At 38.0% G+C, this 16830-nt stretch overlaps 1 non-coding gene across 1 annotated transcript; it reads right to left on the reverse strand.

Moving 5' to 3' along the window:
- Positions 1-7729: 7729 nt before the first annotated feature.
- LOC121973973 lies at positions 7730-7837 on the reverse strand. Its single transcript, XR_006109871.1, has one exon. It is a non-coding gene; the product is annotated as a small nucleolar RNA R71 (small nucleolar RNA).
- Between the last annotated feature and the right edge of the window lie 8993 nt (positions 7838-16830).

Raw genomic sequence — 16830 nt, forward strand, 5'->3', positions numbered from 1 at the left:
GTGTAGATCTACACGGCCAAAGCTACCTTTGCCTCTGGAAACCTAGCACGGTCGTGTGGTGCACACAACCAGCACCCTCTGGAAAACTCACACGGTCGTGTGGTATACACGGCCGAGGCTTCTCTGGTCTCTAGAAAACTTATATGGTCGTGTAGTGTACACGGCCTAGGCTTCATTGGGCTTCAAAACTTGGCACGACCGTGTGAGGTTCACACGACCAAGCCATCTCCCTTCTCTGTTGTAGCTACACGACCTCTCATCTCCACACGGCCTGGGCAAACCCCCATGGCAGGGTCGTGTGGGGTTCAGGTACCATGCCTTCCTCCATTGCTTTGCTTGCAGATTTGGCCTCGAACACGCATCCTTCACCAAATTCGACTCCTGTGTACAGAAAATGCACAAAAGCAGATCTCCGAACAAAGAGAGTAAATATGCTAAAAAGGAAAGCTAGAAGTACGAAAATGCATAGATCAAGCATGCTCAAAGTATGTGAATGTGCGTCAATACATGCTAACGTGTCCTGCTTCGAACTCTTCCAGCTCACAGCACCACCATTAATGCAAAATACGAACCCCGACTGCGATCTATAGTCATCCTGATCGGTCTGGAAGCTAGCATCACTGTAACCCTTTACAGCTAGCTCATCATTGCCTCCATATATCAAGAAATATTCTTTAGTCCTTCTTAAGTACTTAAGAATATTTTTGACCGCTATCCAGTGACTTTCACCTGGATCTGACTGGTATCTGCTCGTCATGCTCAAAGCGTACGAGACATCAGGTCGAGTACATAGCAAGGCATACATGATCGATCCTATGGCTGAGGCATAAGGAATCTGATCCATGCGGTCTCTCTCCTCTCTAGAAGAGGGACCTTGAGTCTTCGAAAGACTCACGCCATGTGACATCGGCAGAAATCCCTTCTTGGAGTTCTGCATGGCAAACCGAAGGAGTACCTTGTCAATGTATGTACTCTGACTTAGGCCAAGCAATCTCTTAGATCTATCTCTATAGATCTGTATCCCTAGAATGCGGGATGCCTCACCTAAGTCCTTCATTGAGAAGCAACTCCCTAGCCAGGTCTTGACAGACTGAAGCATAGGGATGTCCTTCCCAATGAGTAGTATGTTATCCACATACAATATGAGGAAGACAACTATATCCCCTACAACCTTCTTGTAGACACAAGGCTCATCTTCATTCTTGATGAAACCAAACTGTTTGATTGCATCATCGAATCGAAGATTCCAGCTCTGAGAAGTTTGCTTTAGTCCATAAATGGACCTATGCAGCTTGCATACTCTGCTAGTATGCTGTGGATCGACAAAACCCTCAGGTTGTGTCATGTACACATCCTCGAGTAGGTTTCCATTCAGAAACACGGTTTTGACATCCATCTTCCATATCTCATAGTCATGGTAGGCTGCAATAGCAAGCATGATCCGAATGGACTTAAACATCGCTACTGGAGAAAAGGTTTCATCATAGTCAATACCATGAATCTGCTTGAAACCTTTAGCTACCAAGTGACCCTTATAGATAAGTCCATCCATGTCAGTCTTTCTCTTAAAGACCCACTTACACCCAATGGGTTTTACCCCTTCAGGTGGATCAACTTGGTTGGTGTACATGGAATCCATTTCGGATCTCATGGCTTCTAGCCATTTCTCAGAATCTGGTCTCATCACAGCTTCCTGATAGGTGGTAAGCTCATCCTCTATGAGCATAACGTCATCATGGTCAGACAAGAGAAATGAGTATCTCTCAGGCTGACGACGTACCCTATCAGACCTGCGAAGAGGTATGTCTACTTGAACTGGTTGTTGTTCCTCAACTCCTTGTGGAACAACATCATCCACAACACTTTGTGGTTCCAGTTTAATTTCCATCGAGGCATCAGTGCTATTGTTTGCATCTTGAACTTCTTCAAGATCGAACGCGCTCCCACTAGTCTTTCTAGAAACAAAATCCCCTTCTAGAAAGACCCCAGTCTTTGCCACAACTACCTTGTGCTGACTGGGAATGTAGAAGTAATATCCCTTAGTTTCCTTGGGATATCCAATAAAATAGCACTTGTCGAATTTGGGTCCTAACTTGTCTAAGACTTGACGTCGAACGTAAGCCTCACAACCCCAAATCCTCATGAAAGACACCTGGGCATCTCTCCCAGTCCATATCCTATATGGTGTCTTTATCACGGCCTTGGATGGAACTCAGTTGAGAATGAAAGCTGCCGTGTCTAGAGCATAGCCCCATAAGTATGTCGGAAGATCTGTGTGACTCATCATAGATCGTATCATATCTAATATGGTACGATTCCTCCTTTCAGATACACCATTCCACTGTGGTGTTCCAGGAGGAGTGAGTTGGGATAGAATCCCACACTCAGCTAGGTAGTCACGAAACTCATGGCTAAGGTACTCTCCATCTCAATCGGATCAAAGTATCTTAATACTCTTGAAAAGCTGGTTCTGTACTTCATTCTTGAATTCTTTAAACTTTTCAAAGGATTCAGACTTATGTGTCATCAAGTACACATAACCATATCTACTGAAGTCATCAGTAAATGTGATGAAGTACCTATAACCGCCTCTAGCAGCGACATTGAAAGGGCCACATACATCACTATGTATGAGTCCTAACAAATCAGTCGCTCTCTCGCTGTGCCCACTAAAGGGAGTCTTGGTCATCTTGCCTCGTAGGCATGACTCGCATACCTCATATGATTCAAAATCAAATGAGTCCAGCATACCATCCTTATGGAGCTGGGATAAGCGCTTGTCATTTATATGACCTAAGCGACAGTGCCAGAGGTAGGTTTGGTTCATGTCGTTTGACTTGAACCTTTCGGTATTTATGTTATAGATAGGGCTCTCAAGATCTAGAATATAGAGTCTGTTTATCATAGGTGCACTACAATAGAACATATCGTTTAAATAGACGGAACAACATTTGTTCTTTATTATAAACGAAAATCCTTTCTTGTCCAAACAAGAAACTGAAATTATGTTCTTAGTCAAGGCAGGCACATAACAACAATCATCTAATTCTAGTACAAGCCCAGAGGGAAGAGATAGATGGTAAGTTCCTACAGCAATAGCAACAACCCGTGCTCCATTGCCTACTCGTAGGTCTATCTCACCCTTCGTCAATGCCCTGCTATTCCTCAGCGCTTGTACATTAGTACAAATGTGCGAAGCACATCCGGTATCTAATACCCACGATGAAGAAATAGAGAGGTTGACTTCTATAACATGTATACCTGAAGTAGAAATCTTATTTCTCTTCTTCTTAAGATCTTCCAGGTATTCTTTGGAGTTCCTCTTCCAGTGCCTTGCTTGTCCTTGATATAGGTGACAAAAATGTTCAACCATATCGTAAGCGCTCATCAACTCATGTTGCTTCTGAATCTCTGAGTTCATGGTTGCGAGCATAAGACAGGACACATCTAATGCGTCATCTTGATACTTCTTGTAAGCATCTCGGTCTACTCGCGTGGCAGTGGCAGGAGGAGCCTTCGGAATGGGCTGCTCCAGAATGTACAGTTTACGTTCTTGGGTGAGAACTATTCTCAGGTTCCTGTACCAGTCCAGGAAATTTGCTCCGTTGAGCTTGTCCTTCTTAAGGACAGATCGCAGAGAGAAGACGTTCGTATTCGACGTCATGGAAATTCTACAACAGAAATAAATGCAGAAATAAGTATCATATTCTTAATCATTTAATTAGGCCTTTAACTAAATGATGCTCCCACTGAATTCTATAATTCACGTGGGACAAGATCCACATCATACTAACCCTTGAGTTAGCTTTGGCTAATACGCCCAAGACTTAGTATGATTGGTAGGTAACGATTACCAATTACATCTCTATGCAACTCTTGTTTATAGGATAAAATCCGCATTTATATTAAAAATCAAGTTAGCTTTGGCTAATACGCCCGAGAATTAATATAAACGTGATTTTGTCCTACCTTTCCGACCATTGGAAGAATGTCTATAGTTGTACTCGATCCAACCGAGTAAACTAGGAATACTCAATCTGATTGAGTTTGTATTCACCTATGCGTTGATAGGCGGGACCAAGATTGTCCCTCCGTACCCTACCAAGATAGTATGTGTTGCTCTGCTTTGGCAGATTCAACAACAGCATGCGATCGAGGTAGTGGTAGGTATCACGGCATGGTAGGCATTACGAGTTGATGCATTTTAGATCTAATCTAAACGATGATGCGTATCATATACTCGATAGATCCAATCTAATCGAAGGGTGCATCATGTGCACGATTTAGATCTAATCTAATCGCTAGGCACTAATTAACTACTTAATTAAACATGCATCACATACATATAAGTAATTAATTAAATTTTATGATTAGTCATGGCCCTACTACGATCTTCTCAAGCCAATGAGAAGATCAGATGGTCAACCTAAGGTCAACTTCTCAAGCGCCTTCCTTTTGACCACCTTGTGTTGCTCGCGCCTTCCTCGTAACTCCGTCTCGAGTGGACCTTCCACAGCTCCAATTTTTGTACATTACAATTTTGAAACTCGAGTTACATTCGAGTCTAAATCTAATTTACAACCAGAATAAAAGAAAGGCACGACGCGCAGGTCGCGAGAAAAAAAAAATAAAAGTACAAGCACGCACATCACATAACGGCACGCAGGCCGTATTATGAATTACAACACAATTGTCCAATCGAATTGGGTCTTTGGGCCATGACTATCACAAAAATAATATATAATTCAAAATTATATATTTTTCATAATTTTTCTGTAATTTTTCATAATTTTACAGATTTTATGAGTAAATTTTCCCGGCGGTCCCGATTAGCGATTTCGGGCGCAATCGCGGAGCAAATCCCCTTGCGGGGTTAGAGGCAGTACCCCTACCCGCGATCTAACCATCGCAAGTTGCTCCTAAGCGATCCTATAGCGCCTAAGTCCGCTGTCCCAAAACAATTTGGGTCGAAACATTGCCATTTCGGAAAATTCTTCTCGGTCGTCGAAGCCTACAAGTGTAAAAACACTTGTGCTTCGCTTCTACGAGAAAAATACCCATAAAATCATAAAAATTAGGAAATTCACAGAATGTTTACAGATCTATATTTTTCATAAAAATATGAATCTAAACTCGTACTCGCTTCGCACATGGCTCTGATACCACTGTTGGATTTTTCGGGCCGCGAAAACCGCTTTTTCGCGTCGCGGAAACCCCGAATCACCCTAGCCAACGGATCTCGTGTGAAGAAAAATTTCAAAAACAAAATACGAGTACGAGTTCCTACTTAGATCTACTCCTAGATCTACATGAAACGAGTTATACTTTCAAGCGAAGCCCTTCGCGTTCCCACTCGTCCAAACGGTGCCGGATCTCAAGAGTATCAAGATAGATACTCCTCTAGAAGTATCCACACGGACTCGTAGGTGGAGAAAAACACACAAAGAGGTGTGCTAGCATCTATGTGTGGTTCGGCCAAGTTGAGGAGGAGAGGGAGAGGAAGAGAGCTCCAAGAGGAAGAAGGAAGAAAATGCACACTTGAATGAAAAACTGAATTCTCATTCAAACAAAAGTGGTCGGCCACTCTCCATTGTGTAACTCCCAAAATTGCATTAAGTGCAATTAATGTGAAGCTATTAAAGAAAATGGCTTTGTAACTTCCATGAGGTGGCACCTATGATGATGTGGAGTAACATCATTGGTCCATATCATTGCCAACTCACCAATGAGGTGGCATAAAGTCAAGTCAAACTTGACTTTTAATCTTCTTCTCTAGTCAAGTCAAACTTGACCAAATCTCTTCCATGGTTGATCGAATCCAACCATTTGATTCAAGCCAACTTAATATAATGAATCTAATTCATTTAATTAAATTGATTCAATGAGTCAAAATCTAAATTAGATTCATTGAACACATGAATCAACTTGAGTCGAACTCAAGTTAGCCCAATTAGGATTACTCTTAATCCAATTTGATTCATCAAATAAATCTAATCCTCTTGGTTCATCATATGAACCTAATCTCCATCTAGTTGTCCTAAGTGTGTGACCCTATAGGTTCTTGTAACGTTGGCAATGCCCTAAACCCATTTAGGAGCATAAGTAATGAGCGGTATCTAGCAACACATAATTACTACCCAAGTTACAAGAATGTCGAGATCCAACATCACCTTGTGACTACTAATTGTGACTCCTCACAATATATGACAAGTGTCCTTCTATCCTAGACATCTAGATTGATCAATATTAGGCATAGACCGTGTCATCCTCTAATCAATCTAAATCTTGAACTCCAAGTAGACACACTAAATCAAATGAGCTCAATATCCTATATTGACTCATTTGGGCATGGCCATGCACTTCGTGGTCTCACTCTATCAAGAATACCGATGTCACTCCCGTCATATAGGAGGGATAGATCTCATCTACATCACTCACATCCCTCCGCATAATTTGTTACATACCCAGTAATCGTCTTTATAGTCCACCCAATTACGGGTGACGTTTGACGAAACTAAAGTACATAACTCCTTATGTAGGGATCTATGGTGACTTCAGGTCTAAGGACTAGTAGTCATACTAATAGCCACATGAGAAAGTATATGACACTCATATAACGATCCATGATAATTTCTCATGGCGGGTCATTCAGTATACATTCTCTAATACATACCCATGTGTCAACTTGATATCTCAATATCCATGACTTGTGAGATCAAGTCATCAAGTTGACCTACATGCTAGTCTTATTGCATTAACATTGTCCCTGAATGTTAATACTCGACTAGGAATGATTTAGAGTAGTGTTCCCTATATCATCTCACTATCGATTCAACCAATCGATTGATATAGGTAAGAACCTTCTACTCAAGGACGTTATTATACTTAGTTTATTTGGCACCAATACAAGTAAGTATAATAACCAAAAACCAAATGCCTTTATTTATATAGAATATGATACAATAAGTCCAAAATACAATCATCAAATGATTAGCTCTAGGGCTCTAGCTAACACTTAGTGACTATTCCATGCATTTAGGAGTGTCAACAAGTTTTTGACGCTGTTGTTGGGGACTGATTTTGAGTAACATTAGAGGATTAGCATTTGGGTTGTTCTAAACACCTTTTCCTTTTCTTTTTTTTTTGTGAATATTTTTCTGTACTTCCTTTCCTTTATTTCTGCACTTCAATTTCTAAATTTTAATTTTGTTATAATGCAAACTAATTTCACTTGCGTACTTTTATACGAAGATTGACAACTGTAGGGACTATGTTACCTATCGATTTGGAGATTGATAGAACTTTTTGAAGGATAAGAAACTTGAGGAGACAAGCACAAGAAGAACAAGTTCAGAGAGCCATGGCAGATAAACCTTTGAAGGATTATGCCGTACCGTATGTTAAAGGGATCAGATCTAGTATTACCAGGCTGATAGTTGAGGCCAATAATTTTGAAATTAAATCGGCATTTATCTCCATGGTATAACAAAACCAATTTGGAGGAGGACCTAATGAAGATTCGAACCAGCACTTATAAATTTTTTATGAGATATGTAGCACTATGAAAATGAATGGAATCCCTCCCGAGGCAATTAGACTACTATTATTTAGATTTTCTCTCAGTGATAGAGCAAAGGCATGGCTAAATTCCATACTAATAAACAATGTCACCTCATGGGAGCAATGCGAGAAGATATTCTTGGAGAAGTTTTTTCCTCCTAGCAAAATAATGCACATGAGGAATCTAATTGCTAGCTCAACAAAACGAGAGTGAATCTTTGTATGAAGCATGGGATAGGTTTAAAGGAATGGTCAGACTATGTCCCGATCATGGTTTAGAGAAAGGGCTTGTGATACATATATTTTATAATAGCATCAACTACCAAACAAAGGTTTCTTTGGGTGGAGCATTAATGAATAAGGGATTGGATGAAGCCAAAGAGATTATTGAAAGTGTAGTATTAAACCACCATCAATGGTCTTTAGAGAGTAGCTAGAAAGTATGATGTTGATATAATGAATCTAATCTCTGCAAAGCTTGATGCCCTAACAAGGAAGTTTGATACAATGAAGGCCAATCTAGTGAACTCTATTTTGACTACTTGTGAAGGATGCGGAACCATTGAATATAATAAGGAAAGTAGCCCATTTGAAGCCATTACTGTATAATTGGCGCAAATAGAATAAGTTGATGCGATAGGTAAATTTAATCAAAGATAAAACAATCCATACTCCAAAAGCTATAACCCTGGATGGACAAACCATCCAAACTTATCGTATAGAAACAACCAAGAACAAGGGCAACTGGTGGGATATAAACAAAGCAATCAACCATCAAGGATAGAGAAACTCCTTAAGGAGATACTTGCCAATCAAGGAGAAATGAAGAACGATATCAAGCAATTGAACACAAGGATGGGCAACACCGAAAATCACACTTGAAGATGCTTGATACTCAAATAGCACAAGTGGCAAGTTCTTCTTCATGGACAACAAGAAATTTTTTAGGAAAGCCGAAACAAAACCTAGTGGAACATTGCAACAGAATTGAACTAAGGAGCAGACAGACCTTGGGAGAGCCCCAAGTGACCGCTAGAGACGAAGGGACGGAGTATAATGGAAAGTTGTCTCCTTCTACCTCTTTTGATGGGGTTGTTCAAGAGGAAGAAGAGATTACCACATCGGTTGAAGGGCATCCAACGAAATGAATTGTACCACCCATCCCTTTCCCATAGAGAATCTCCAAAGCAATGAAAGATGATGAATTTGATAAGTTTCTGGAGAATATTAAGGAAATATGCATTGGCATCCCTCTCTTGGATGCCTTGCAACAAATGCCGAAATTTACAAAGTCCATGAAGGGTATCATATGTAGCAAAAGAAAGAAAGAAAGATTTGAGACTATTCCCTTAAGATAAGAGTGTAGTACTCTACTCCTGGACACACTACCTCCAAAACTTCAAGATTTGGGAAGCTTCTCCATACTATGTAAAATTGGCACTACAATAGTTAGTAAGGCTTTCTACAACCTAGGAGCAAGCGTATGTCTCATTTCCTATTCCATGAGGAAAAAGTTAGGTTTCAATGACCGAGGGATGCTAGTGACAGGCAAATCCCACTAACGGACTTTATAGGAATCATACCTATAATGATCTAATTCCCTTGTCGGTTGTCCTGTGCAGGAGAGAACTAGTTACTTCCTACAAATGCATGTGAATTAAGGATGAGAATTGGTGAACCATGTTACATTGATGAATATCACAATGAAACCGAACTCCTAGAACTCTCACGAAAACCAAGTTCTTAATTACTTTTCCTATTCTAGTCTTGTATCTTTACTTAGTACACTTCTTATCTTAGTCAATCGTTTAGCTAAATCTTCATGAGATATCGTTAGTACTTATAACCAGTCCCTGTGGGCCTGATATCTTTTATTACTAATGATAAAACCATGTATTTACGGTTCGTAACATGTTTTTGGCACCATTGCCAAGGGCTGCGCTTATAATATTAGCGATAATCATTTGAATTAGACTAAACTTTTTTCCCTTTTCTTTTTCATACTTGTAATTAGTCTCAGAAATTTTCTTTTTGCAATTTCATCCTGTATTTCTTATTTCTTCTATGTAATTTTCTTCCTTGTCAATTTCATTCTAGTGTTGCTCAATCCTACCTGCAGAGCTAGTTTGGTTAGATAAATATGGTGCTGAGACCATTGAAGGACTACAGAGCTCCAAAGTTTGAACAAGTGTTAGGGCCCAATGTTTAGCCAAAGATTCAAACAAAGAATTTTATGCTTAGACCATCTTTTATCTCCAAGATTTAAGAGGATCAGTTTAGGGGATTGGATTTGGAGAATCCCTATTCACTTCTCATGGAGTTTCACAGATATTGCAACACACTGAAATATGAGGGGGGTCCATCTGACTCTATACGACTTATGATTCTTCCTTTCATTCATAAAAATGCTGTAAAGGATTGGTTCAATACCTTGAAACCTAGAAGTATCTGAACTTGGGATGAGTTAGAGCTAAAATTTCTAAATAAATGTTTTCCCCTAAGGAAACCATATATTTGAAAAATCAAATTTTACATTTTAAGCAACTTTTTGGAGAGGAATTACATCAAGCTTGGGACAGATATTTATCTCTTCTACATCAATGTATGCATCATGGTATCAAGAAATGGTTCATTATACACTTATTCTATATTGGGCTTTCTTTCTGAAATAAGAGTCAGTTAGATTTGGCATCTGAATGATCTTTCCTGAAAAAAAGCTTGGATGAAGCACATGAAATAATCTATCAGGTAGTATCAAATATTAATGATTGGTCAGGACAAAATCTAATGACTCTCTCATTAAGTGCATTTAAAGACAAAGAAAAAGAAAATGAAGAGGGATCAAAAGGAGAAAATAAACAAGAGCATGAAGATAGTGAAATTCAAAACAGTTCCAAAGAAGACATCAGTTTGAATCAAAGGGATCTCCAAGTTTTATTCCCTTGGTGTCGTGAGTCTTTATCACAATTGTTTAGGGAAGGAATTTCTTCGACTGATCTTATTGCAAAGGAGGAATGTGGAAATGTTCCATGTATAAAAGATAACTTTGATTATAAAGAAGATGAAGAAAAAGTATTAGAACCTAAGGAAATTTCAGGGAAAGAGACAGCAAAAGAAGAAATAATATCCAGAGCAAGATCCAACTTTGCCGGAGATCATGCCGCCTCAGCTAGAGTTAAAACCACTACCGCCCAACCTTAAATATGCATTCCTTAGTCCAGATTCAACTTTTCTATTGATAATCAATGTAAATTTAACTGAGCTAGAAACATAAAAATTGATTGACGAGATTGATGATATTAAAGGAATTAGTCTCTTCCTTTGTATGCATAGAATTCTACTTGAAGATGGATACAAAAATTCAATCGAACAACAAAGGAGATTGAACCAAACTTGAAAGAGGTGCTAAAGCTTCTAGATGACGGGATCATTTATCCTATTTCTAATAGCGAATGGATGAGTCCAGTGCATGTGGTTCCAAAAAGAGGAGGAATGACTGTAATAAAAAATGAAAGCAATAAATTGGTTCCAACATGAATAGTCACAGGATGGAGGATGTGCATTGATTACAGGAAATTAAATAAAGAAACTAGGAAGGATCATTTACGCTTACCATTTATTGATGAGATGCTTGAAAGTTTGGCAAAACACTCATATTTTTGTTATTTGTATGGCTATTTGGGATTCTTTCAGATTCCAATTCATCCCCAAGATCATGAGAAGACTACTTTCACATGTCCCTATGGAACCTTTGCTTATCGATGCATGTCGTTTGTGTTGATTAGTCCTAGGAAAACCGTACCGGCTCCACTGTACAAAAATTTTGTACAAGTGTCGAACCTTTCCTTAAATAACCTATTGTGTTCTTTAGAAGTTAAATTAGGAATCGCAGACAGAACTTAACATCATTGATTCCAAATTTAACTTATCTGTTCCTAATGGTTTAGATTTGAATCGCAAGCGGAACTTAACACTATTGATTCAAATCCACCTATGTTATTAATTCATTAAATATTAATTTCCAAAATTGGCTTCCAGGACTGCATGGCGAGGCACATGGCCTTCTTGGATATGGGAGCAACCACCACCGCCTAGACAAAGCCTTTTAAGGAAAGCTAATATTTAATTTCCTTAAATAACTCTAGGTTAACCAAAAGAAACAATTGAATCACAAATTCTAAAAATAAAAAAAAAACACAACTTCCAAACAAATCCGAAAACTCTAGAATCACATGCCTCTTGTGTTTGGTATTTCCAAAATATCTATACAAATAAAACTAGTATGATGCGGAAAATAACTACTAGTTATACCTTTCTTTGTAAGCAAAAATAACCTCTTGATCTTCTACCGTATTCCTCTTCTAATCTCGGACGTTGTGTGGGCAATGATCTTCCGAGACGAGAACCACCAAGCTCCTTCTTCTCCAAGCTAGATTCGGCCACCATAATTCTCCAAGAGAAGTAGAGGTCCGGCCACCACCACCAAGCTACAAGGGATGCTTCCTTTCTCTCCTTCTTCTCCAAGCTAGAATCCGGCCAACTTCAAGCTCCATGAGATGATGATGTTCGGCCAATGAAGAAGAAAGAAAAGGAAGAAGAGAAAACCAATATGGTCGGCCACCACCAAGGAAGAAAAGAGAGGAAGAAAAATAATAGAGCTGTTCGCCATGAAGGCACCTCTACCTCCTCTTTTATATTCGATGGTCTTGGCAAATAAGAAAATTTAATTAAAAACTTCCTTAATTCTTTTGCCATGAAAAGGAAAATTTAATTAATTAAAAATCAATTTTCTTTTAACAATTCATATGGCCGGCCACTTTCTCCCCAAAACAAGGAAAATTTAATTCACACAAGAATTAAAAACTTCCTAATTTATTTCCAGAAATTTATAAAAAATTTCTCCAATAATTTTTCCCTTCATGATTGGTTAGTAAAAAGAAAATTTTATAAATTAAAATCTTTCTTTTAAACATGTGGATAATTTCCAAAAAGAAAAGTTATCTCTAAAAATTAAAATCTCTTTTCAATCTACAAATAAGGAAAGATATCAAATCTTTTCTTAATCTTTTGTAGAAACTAATAAAAGAGAATATTTAATTTTTAAACTCTCTTTTAAATTATGATCATGTTTAAAAAGGAAAGTTTTTTCCAAAATTAAAATCTCCTTTTAATCTACAAATAAGGAAATATTTCAAATCTTTTCTTAATCTTTTGTAGAAAACTATAAAAGGAAAGATTTAAATTTTAAACTCCCTTTTAAAACCATGATATCCACATAAGAAATAATTTTAATAAAAATCCTTTTTAATATTCTAGTGGCCGGGCACCTAAGCTTGGGACTCAAGCTTTGGCCGGCCACCAACTTGGCTCATCCACTTGGTCTTGGCCGGCCCTAGCTTGGGTTCCAAGCTAGCTTGGCCGACCCCATTAGGATGGGTAAGAAGGTGGGTATGTGGTGGGTATAAATCTCTATATACAAGAGGCTACGATAGGGACCGAGAGGAGGAATTGGTTTTGGTCTCCCGATGAAATTAAGCTTCCCGTGTTCACCCCGAACACACAACTTAACTTCATCAATAATAATTCATATCACTAAAGAATTATTATTGAACTACCGCATCAATCCCAAATTACATTTTTGGGCTCCTTCTTATTATGAGTGTGTTAGTCTCCCTGTGTTTAAGATGTCGAATGTCCACTAATTAAGTGAGTTACTGACAACTCATTTAATTAATATCTTAGTCCAAGAGTAGTACCACTCAACCTTATCGTCATGTTGGACTAAGTCCACCTGCAGGGTTTAACATGACAATCCTTATGAGCTCCTCTTGGGGACATTATCAACCTAGATCACTAGGACACAGTTTCCTTCTATAATCAACAACACACACTATAAGTGATATCATTTCCCAACTTATCGGGCTTATTGATTTATCGAACTAAATCTCACCCATTGATAAATTAAAGAAATAAATATCAAATATATGTGCTTGTTATTATATTAGGATTAAGAGCACACACTTCCATAATAACTGAGGTTTTTGTTCCTTTATAAAGTCAGTATAAAAGAAACGACCTCTAATGGTCCTACTCAATATACTCTAAGTGTACTAGTGTAATTATATAGTTAAGATAAACTAATACCTAATTACACTACGACTTTCCAATGGTTTGTTCCTTTCCATCTTGGTCGTGAGCTACTGTTTATAATTTATAAGGTGCTGATAACATGATCCTCTGTGTGTGACACCACACACCATGTTATCTACAATATAAATTAATTGAATAACTACATTTATCATAAATGTAGACATTTGATCAATGTGATTCTTATAAATGTTTATACAAAAGCTAGTCTTTTAGTATACACTCCAACAATCTTCCACTTATATTAAAAGACTATGCTGCCATAAATGCTACCATACATCTGATTCTCATCCCTTCAACATGTCCATCAAAAGCTCTTGCCTTAAGGACCTTAGTGAAAAGATCTACAGGTTATCATCTGATGCAATCTAGGCGACAACAACTTCTCCTCGTTATACGATTTCTCGTATTGGGTGGTACTTGCGCTCTATTGTATTTACTTGCCTTATGGACTTATGGTTTCTTTGAGTTTGCTACTGCACCAATTAATTATAATAATTTTTTTTTGGGCAAATCAGAAATCATATTTAAGTCTATCTTAAAGTATCTGAGCCATACAGCTTCTATGGCTACCTCAGAGGCTGCCATATACTCAGCTTCTATGGTGGAGTCCGAAAAAGCACCTATGCTTATCACTCTTCCATAGTTATGACTTTACCTCCTAAAGAAAACACAAAACCCCGAGGTTGACTTACTATTGTCCCTATCCGATTGGATGTCAAAATCCATGCAACCCATAGGGACCAAATTATCTGCCTTGTAAGCAAGCATATAATCTCTAGTGCCTCTAAGGTACTTTAATATATGCTTTACTGCAGTCCAATGTCCTTGTCCAGGGTTACTTAGATATCTGCTAACTATGCCCTCGACAAAACAGATTTCTGATCTCGTGCATAGCATACATTAGGCTTCCGACAACCGAAGCATAAGGAACTGCCTTCATTTCCTTTATCTACTTTGATGTCTTCGGAGACATCTCTTTAGATTAAGCTACTCCATGCCTAAAAGATAAGAAACCTTTTCTTGGAGTTCTGTATGCTAAAACGAGCAAGGATTGTTTCAATATATGAAGCTTGGGATAAGTAAAATATATTCTTTTATTGCGATCCCTTTGATCCCAAGAATATATGCATTCTCCTAAGTCCTTCATATCGAATTGTTTGGACAATCATACCCTTACTTCTGACAACACTTTGATATTGTTTTCAACTACCAAAAATGTTATCTACGTATAGTACAAGAAATACCACCACGTTTCCATCACATTTCTTGTATACACAAAACTCATTCAGTTATAAAATAAATCCATAGGTCTGGATTTCTTTATTAAACCGGATGTACCAAGACCTTGAAGCTTTACTTCAGTCCATAGACTGTTTGAACTTACACACAAAATGCTCTTTGCTCTTTGCAATGATTGCTTTATATGGATGTTTTCTTCAAGACTTCCATTAAGGAAAGTTGTCTTGACATCCACTTGCTAAATCTCATAGATAAAAGAATCCGAGTAGACTTAAGCATGGCTACCAGTAAAAAAGTTTTCTTTTTCAACAAGCCTTGCTTTGAAAGTTTCTACCTTCCTGTCTATCCCTCTTTTCCTATTATAGACTTATTTTTACCCAATGGCTTTTACACCATTTGGTGATTTTATAAGCTTCCAGACTCTATTAGAATACATATATTCTAATTATGTATTCTTTGCAAAGATGCTGCATCTTTATCTTGGAGTGCTTCATCATATGTCTGGAGATCAGGTTCATGCCCACCAGGGATCGAGTCCAAAGACTTTCCCAAAACATGAATCTTTTAGGTTGCCTAACAACCCTCCCACTACGATGAGCCACTACTTGTGCATCATTTGTGACACGTGTTACAGTTTCTTGTGATATTTCATCTTGTATAGTTGGTACTAGGTTAGACGTGTCCTTTAATTTCCTTTAGAACAATTTTTACTCATGGGCTTATGGTTTATAGTATAGTCCTTTTCTTAAATCGAGCATTGGTGCCAACAATGACCTTCCAATTTTAAGGACTACAAACCTCTTTTCATTTTTCTAGGATAACTCACAAACAAGTGAACTCATGTCCAATTTTTCAATGTCTCTCACGTGCTAGACTACCCAAATCCGAATATGCTTCAGACTAGGCTTACGCTCATTCTGCAATTCTGTGGGAGTAGAGAGTTCTGACTTAGAAGGTACTATGTTCACTTCCGTTTCCAGTGTATATCCTTAAAACGAATTTGGTAATTTTCTAAATAACTCATCATCAATCTAATTATTCCATAAGAGTCTTATATCTTCTTTCTACTACACCATTCTGTTGGGATGTACCAAGTGCAGTTAGTTGGGATTGAATCCCTACTTCTGATAAGTGACTCCTAAATTCTCCCAAGAGGTATTTGCTACTACGATCTCACCGTAGTGTCTCGATATTTTTACTTTGACATTTCTCCGCATCGGCCTCGTACTCTTTGAACTAATCAAAGCACTTAGACTTGTGGTGTGTCAAGTAAATCTATCTGTGTCTCGAATAGTTGTCTATAAAATAGAAGAAATATTCAAAACTACCTCTTGTCTAGATAGTCATAGGACCACACAAATCAGAATGAACCAATTCCATTATATCTTTGGCTCCATATCCCTTAGACTTAAAAGCTTCTCGGTTATTTTTCCTTCCAAGTAAGGCTCTCAGGTTGGAAAGATTTCCACTACCAATGAACCCAAGAGTTCATTGATTATTATCATTTGAATCCTACTCAAGTTAATACAACCTAGCCTTAGACTGCCAAGGATGTGATTGGTTCATTTACGAAGGTTACTTTCTCTTATTAAAGTTAGAAGATGTGTTACTAATTTCCATTTATTGCATTGTAGGAGTTATTGGATTTATAAATTATCAACCAACGTACTAGAACAGATATCTTTCCTATTTTCTTGATAACAACTTTGTTATCAAAATAGACACAATATCTATTCTTTAATAGTTTAGAAACTGCAATCAGGTCCTTTCTAAACTTAGTACGTAAAGACAATTTCTAAAATCCATATTTTATTCCTATCATAGGATAAGCATCTCCCACTGCAACAGTTACCACTTTTGCAGCAGTGCTCATGTAGACGG

This window comes from Zingiber officinale, chromosome 4A, assembly GCF_018446385.1.
Source record: "Zingiber officinale cultivar Zhangliang chromosome 4A, Zo_v1.1, whole genome shotgun sequence".
NCBI lineage: Eukaryota > Viridiplantae > Streptophyta > Magnoliopsida > Zingiberales > Zingiberaceae > Zingiber > Zingiber officinale.